Genomic DNA, 7,926 nt, shown 5'->3' with positions numbered 1-7,926 from the left:
TTTTTTACTCATCCATTTCTGTACGATCATGCGTCTTTTTTTTATTATTATGGTTGGCGCTCTCTATATCCCTGTATAATTTCCTTAGTTTTGTACTTCCTAGTAAGGAGAGAGGGTAAATCAGCTCTATTATGTAGCAACCCATATTGCTCATAGATCCTGACTTTCGTTAGTAGGTGAGATGGAATATAACGTCGAGGAAAGATTATGACACAAAGCTTCAATATCCCTATTATTAATGTAATAATAATAAGAGAAAATAACGAGCCTCTCCCTCTTGAGGCCAACAGTATAACCTAATCGTCAGGTCACTTCTAATACTGAGCTGAGGACTGCTACAGTGGCTGTATATCCTGGACATATGTGCCAATTAGTGCCAGAGTAAAGATATATTGTGCTTCACGGCAAAAGGGCCGTTGTAAAGGGTTGTGGACCCCTCGATTGGTGATGCCTCTCCTGCTGATGCCTATGGCAGTCATACGTTTCACCCTGGGTGCTGACCAGAAGGTATAATAGTAACATCCTATTTCTTTGCGAGTTATGAAATCCACCAGATGCCATGGGAGCCTGCAGCCCCAACTCCTGAATTGATGATATCAAAAATCAGTTGTGTTGTTGAACGTTCGATGATTAGGTGCGGAAGAGTAGAAATCTTTCGTAGCTGATTTTTTTAAGAAATAAGTGCTGGATATTTTAGCGCTTAGTGAGATACAAGTGAAAGGTTAGTATGTGCATGAAAGTCAAGACCAGATAGTGATTGTCTTGGCGTAGCTGAAAGGTGTAGAGATAAGAAAGGGGTGTCATTTTTTTAAGTGTCAGAAAGTTTCTTGGAAAAGGTTTCAGGTTTGTATGAGTAGAACTGTGAACGTGACAGGAGTAAAATTTGGAACAGTGGTCCGGGAATGGAAAAGAAAGAGAGGGGAGGGAGAATCTTTTTGATAATGTAGATATGGGATTGGCTGGGCTTGAAAAAATATAAAAGGATGGTAGTATTAAGCGACGGAATGAAGGTGTAGATGACAACTAAAAATAGGGCGATGTAGGTAGTTCTGGAGTTTACAGGGCAAATGTGAATGGAAAACGTCCCGTGGGAAATGTCTTTGAAGAAAGAGGAGACTACTTAAGAGTTGACTTGGAAAAAGATATTGGTGGAAGTGAAAGTCACACATGGAGACTTGAGAAGGGCAATAAAGAGGTTGAAGAATGGAAAGATACCAGGAAGACCTAGAACGTTTATAACGTGATTCAGATATGCTGAAACAGTAGGTCCTTAATATCCAGAATACTAGGTCTCAGTATGTGGCTAATGTTTTTGGTAGAATGAACTCATCCTTTTTTTTCAGTGGTTAGCGGAATAGAATTTTATGCATTCTGTTTTGCTCTTACTTCACATTATGCATTCTATTTTGCTGTTACTTCACATACGAACCGGACACACACACACACACACACACACACACTCACACACATATATACACACACACACACACACACAAACTGACCAACCCGGCGCTGCCCGGAAGAACTTTGAAGAACTCAGAAAAATATGATAATGGTAATACCTCGATTGACTGAAGGAATTGTATTTTATTAACAAAGTATAATTAAGATACGTTTGGCTTAAGATGAACACTGAATTCAATCTATGGGGTAGTTTTATCCTAGTCAAAAGTTATCTCCATAACTACGAAGTTCTTTTTTTTTGTGAATAAAGTAGTTAGGTATGATGATGGTAATACCACAAGATACTTAGTAATTTGTACTTTATTGACAAGGTATGATTTAAGATAAGTTTGGCTTAAAATGAACACTAATAAAAGGATAGTAATTTTGTCGCGAGTAATTATTCAATGAGCGGGTATGTCTTACACAGAAGCATTTGGTGTGTTCCAGTTTTTTCCTTGGCGAGGGTTGTAAACCACATTCAAACAGATATAGGTTTTTAATGTTGATTTTATCGAGGTAATAAGTTAGTTTATTTTAGTTTAACCAGACCACTAAGCTGATTAACAGCTCTCCTAGGGCCGGCCCGAAGGATTAGACATTTTTACGTGGCTAGGAATCAATTGGTTACCTAGCAACGGGACTTACAGGTTAGTGTGGGATCCGGACCACATTATATCGAGAAAGTAATTTCTAATCACCAGAAACAAATTCCTCAGATTCCACGTTGGTAGAGCGGGGAATCGAACTTAGGACTACCGAATTGGTAGGCGAGCACGTAAACCACTCGACCAACGAGGAACCATCGAGGTATTAAGCAATCATTAATAATTCTTATAAATTATGATACAATTTTACGTAAATAATAATGAAAAATTGATGTTATAGGGATTTATTGCTGTAGGTCAATCATACTTCTGCCAACGGCAGAAGAAAAGGAGAAGCATTAGGTGAAAGAATAGACACCTCCCCCCACCCCCCCAAAAAAAATGTCATTTGTTTTGTCTGTGTTTATATGTCTGTCACTGGGGTAAGTGGTTGGTTTTGAGTTATAAACCTTTCTGGGGTGACAAAGAGGCTGCGTGCAAAATTTTGTCTGGGTCTGTCAAGTGGTTTGGATTTCTTTAGAAGCCTAACATATATATATATATATATATATATATATATATTATATATATATATATATATATATATCTTATATATATATATATATATATATATATATATAAATATGTATTTACTTATGTATATATGTGTGTATATATATACGCTAAATTATACTCTTTCAGCCTCTATGGCATTGTTAGATACAACTTCACTTCCTGCTTTCCTGTTCATCACAAAAGAAGCAATTCAACCAGCCAAGCAGCTCAAAAGATAACCGAAATTAGATCTGCTACGCGAGTCTTGTATCGGTGAATTTCAGCTTCAAAAGACCGAAGGGGAAATTCCGGCGAGTCCACCAACGAAACAGATCAAAAGAAACGTTTGTAACGTTTTTGTAAAAAGGGGGCGGGGTTAAGTAAACCGTGAAAATCGTACGCCGCTCACTCGACCTTGAAATTCCTCTTGACAATTTCATTTCGCTCGTATGCCGCCCTTCTAGATAACCAGCTCTACTAGACTTTTAACAAAAATCATATTTTCTTTCGTTCCCCAAATTGAAAGAAGAAATGATCCGTGTCTGTAGCTTTGTGATAGTTTTGGTAATGGACTTTTGATAAATGATGTTTCATCCCTTTTCGTTTTGTTTTCTTCTGTAAGAAGGATGATGCTGCATCCCTTTGCATTTGGTTTGTAAAAGAAATCATGTTTCATCCTTTTTTATATATAAAATTGTTTCCTCCCTCTTCAGTTTGTTTTCTTTTGTAAAACAAAAATTGTTTCATCCATTTTCATTTTTTCTTTTGTAGAAATAATGATGTTTCATCCCTTCTCAATTTGTTTTCTATTGTAAAAGATAATGTTGCACCCTTTCTCATTTTGTTTTTTATTGTAAAACAAATTATGTTGCATCCCTTCTCATTGTATTTTCTTTGGTAAAAAAATATATATATTTCGTCCCTTTTCATTTTTTTCTTTAATTATGCTTCGTCCCTTATTTATTATGTTTTTTGCAAGAAAAAAATTGTTTCGTTCCTTTCCATTTTGTTTTCTATTATAATAGAAAAGTTATGTTTCGTTCATTTTCATTTTGTTTTATTTTGTAAAATAAATTATAACATTTCGTCCCTTTTCATTTTGTTTTCTTTTGTAAAAAAAATATATATAACATCGCCCTTTCATTTGTTTCCCTTTTGTAAAAAAATACATATATTTCGCCCTTTCCAATTTGTTTTCTTTTGTAAAAAAAATACAACATTTGTTTCGTCCCTTTCCATTTTGTTTTCTTTTGTAAAAAAAATATATATAACATTTCGTCCCTTTTCATTTTGTTTTCTTTTGTAAAAAAATACATATAAAATTTCGTCCCTTTCCATTTTGTTTTCTTTTGTAAAAAAAAATATACAACATTTCGTCCCTTTCCATTTTGTTTTCTTTTGTAAAAAAAATATACAACATTTCGTCCCTTTTCATTTTGTTTTCTTTTGTAAAAAAAAATATATAACATTTCGTCCCTTTTCATTTTGTTTTCTTTTGTAAAAAAAATATACAACATTCCGTCCCTTTTCATTTTGTTTTCTTTTGTAAAAAAAAAAATGATGTTCCGTTTTGTAGAAACCAAAAACGATGTTTCGTCCCTTTTCATTTTTTTTTATTATGTTTCATCCCTTTTTATTTTGCTTTCTTTTGTAAAAAAAAAATGTTTCATCCCTTTTTTTGGTTTTCATTTTTTTTTTTGGTAAAAAAGAATTGTTTCATCCCTTTTCATTTTGTCTTCTTTTGTTGGACGTATTTTATGAAGCACTGGAAAACGATCATTTAAAAAAACGTATACCATTATCTCGATATCATGTGAATGAAATGAAATTACGTTAGAAATTGTAATTATACTTCTAAGGGTTTTTTCCTGCGATGTAAATATTCTGACAAAGACTAACACTATAAATAATAACCTGTTCGTCATGATGGTGTTTAACACTCTTATTAATGAAGGTCGTTCACCATAAAGAGAATATTAATGTCTGAATTCCAGGGACTTCATTCTTTTCACTTGAAACGGCCGGGCATTTTGGTCAAGAATTTATCGTCAGGTGGAACAATTTAAAATCAAACTCCCTGAAATGATATCAAGTGAATTTCACGTTCGGGATTACAGTCTTTTGGCGAGACCTTTGAAATTGGACATCGTCCCTCCGGGATACGCATCAAATACCGAATTGGAGCAGAGCCAAAAGAATCCCTCGCTAACGCTTCAGGGTATTTACAATATATGCGCCTCCAGAGCAGGGCAAATGAAATGATGCTCCTCAATTCGCTGTATGGCATTTGCTGTACGGTTTCAGGAAGGTCTTTGAGTGACAGTCTTTCATTTCTGCTTCACGCTAAATCAGGCGCCTCTCTCTCTCTCACCTCCTACGAATGCAGTCAATTTCATAAAACTCAGAGTCGTCTTCTTACGAACCTATATTGTGAATTTAAAAAGAGATTTCGAAGGTGAAGTAAAAGCAGCATACGTTATCAGGACGATAATTGATATATAAAGACGAATGGTAGAAGCCGCCTGACCGTCGGTCATCTTGTAAGGATTTAGACGGGCCTTGCAGTCAAGTTTTTAAAAATCTTCCTTTGGAAGGAAAGTAGTATTACTTTAGACCTTCAACTAAGCAAAATTTATCGTTACCCGTATCCGAGTTATTCAACAGCCTTCAAATTGTAGATATGGCTTAATGAAGTCCCTTCCTAAACGTCAAAAAAAAAAAAAAAATAAGACTCAGGAGGTATTAATGTTACCTTTGTTCCGTCGTTCCAAGAATTTATCTCATATTCCAGGCAATGACGTCTTCACCTGCCTACACAGAACATCACTCATGAAAAGAGTTGAAATCAAAATACAGAGAACTACCACAATCTTTCCAAGTCATGACAGAATTCCGAAAATTCATTTGAATTTTCAGTCTTCGGCGTCTGGTCAGACGTTTGCCGCTGGCAAGTCACACTGGAAAGATAAATTTACAATAACGTTTCTCAGATTTCAACTAGAAAAGGACAGAGTCTTCACAATACACGTGTATTCTCTGCAAGGTTTAAGTGGAAATTTACTCGTGGTAATTCAAAGAATAAACATGGTTAAATGAATAATTTTTTTTAATAAAAGGTCCGTACCCGTAATGACTCACATGTATGTGTATGTATATATTATATATATATATATATATATATATATATATATATATATATATATATATATTATATATATATATATATATATATATATATATATATATATATAATCTATAATCATAGATTTTGTTATGCTAATAGTATTGTTATAATTGTACTTGGAATGTGTTCTTTCTGCTCTTCAGTTCAGTAGTTCTGTTCCTGGTAAACCAATATTCTTATTAGCTATTGACTTGTGGGTCCGTGATTTTTTTTCATTTCAAACCATCACCCCCCCACCCCCCGCAAAAAAAAAAAAAGCCGAAGTTTTCGAAGTGTTTCCAGGCTTCAAACTGTTTTTAAGAACATTTTTAAATTGTGGTTTTGTTCATATTAGAAGTGATCGCGCCACTTCCTGCGAAATAACTTGCTGTACTTCCTAGAGTCTCCGACGGTTGAATGAGAATTTTCGGCTTCGCACACAGTTTTACCAACAATTTCGAAAAATATCCCCCAGAAAAATCCTTTCCCTGAAAATTGATAAGGGAAAAGTATTTCCATGTCGTTTTGCTGATGTGTACACTTCTAGCGGTTTTATCGCTATATAGGTATTTTAGACTTAAATAAAACCTCTTTTTGCCAGCTGAAAAGAGTGCGAGTGTGTGTATGTGTATGAGAGAGAGAGAGAGAGAGAGAGAGAGAGAGAGAGAGAGAGAGAGAATTTAAAGATTCTCACGCTTCCTTTTCGCGCAAATTTTGACATTATATGTATATAAATTGTTGAAGTATTTCAGTTGAATACAAAGAGCTCATTTTTTTTAAAAATCAGAAGCTTAGTCCTCCACCAAGAACTCGACGGTTCTTTCAATACAATTATAATACAGCTGTTTTTCACTTTAGATTCATTGATGTAAAGTCACAGGAGAAATGATCGAATGTGCCTGTGCAAGAAATGGGTCTGGTTATCTGTGATCGTACTGTTAAAACCAGTACTCTGAGTCCTTCAATAGGGACCTGTGGTTAGGTTAGACTCGGTGGCCGCGAGTTCGATCCTCGGGCATTCCAGTGAGGTGTGAGAGATGTGTATTTCTGGTGGTAGGAGTTCACTCTCGACGTGGTTCGGAAGTTACGTAAAGCCGTTGGTCCCGTTGCTGAACAATCACTGGTTCCATGCAACGTAAAAACACCATACAAACAAACAAATTATGGTTAGTCCTGAGCCTGCTCTCCCTGATATGACAATTTTTTTAAGATGTAAATTGTGCCTCAAGTAGACCGGGAGGGATGGAATTCTGAGTGATCTTTGGAATGGGAGGTTGAGTAATTTTTTTCTACTTTTTAACTGATTACGGTCGTATAAGGAAGGCGAATCTATTAGTCCCATACATGAATTTGTTCAACGTAATGGATAGGAAATACCGTCTTGTTTGTTGTATTATCTCAGGAAACACAAAGTAAACACAAAGCTTTAGATCTAAGAAACAAGAACAAGAGAGACGAGACCTGGTTATTTTGGCCATTTCGGGCACAGGGCAAGTGCCCCATAGGGTGCTTGGAAATTGGCGTGGAATTACCTACCAGGCTTGTTTGATAATATTCTTGATAGGCGATCATCACATTGATTTAATACTTATGCATAATACTTATCATATTCATATATATATATATATATATATAATATATATATATATATATATATATATATGTATATATATATATATATATATATATATATATATATATTCTTGAAAGGCAAGGGGTGAGACGGTGATTTAAATTGGGAAAACTTGACATTTATAAAGTTTCATTTTGATAGATTGACTGGAATTACCTCTGGAAAACTTATATCATGTTCTATTCTGATAACCTTTGCAAGTGATTGACTGTTTTAATTTATATCTAGAAACTAGAGCAAGGTTAACAGAAATAAATAAGTTATGAAATGGAACTTACTTTCCGTTTGAAAGCTCTACATATCAATGGGGATTCTGTGAACCGTTAATCATTTCGTGGAAACCCTGTGATTATTATATGGCATATTCCTCCAGTGTATATTTTCAGTTTAAAATGTTTATGCGAAGAAACGTTAGGAAAATTGGTCATTTTCGAATTCGCTGAATTGATGTCAAGTGAAAATTAGTATTGAATATTCTGTGCATTACAAAAGGTAACTCAGCGACATTTTCGAAAATTACATCATCCCTTTTTGATTCCGTCCTC

This window comes from Macrobrachium nipponense, chromosome 41 (assembly GCF_015104395.2).
Source record: "Macrobrachium nipponense isolate FS-2020 chromosome 41, ASM1510439v2, whole genome shotgun sequence".
NCBI lineage: Eukaryota > Metazoa > Arthropoda > Malacostraca > Decapoda > Palaemonidae > Macrobrachium > Macrobrachium nipponense.
Note: the sequence above shows the minus strand (reverse complement) of the source record.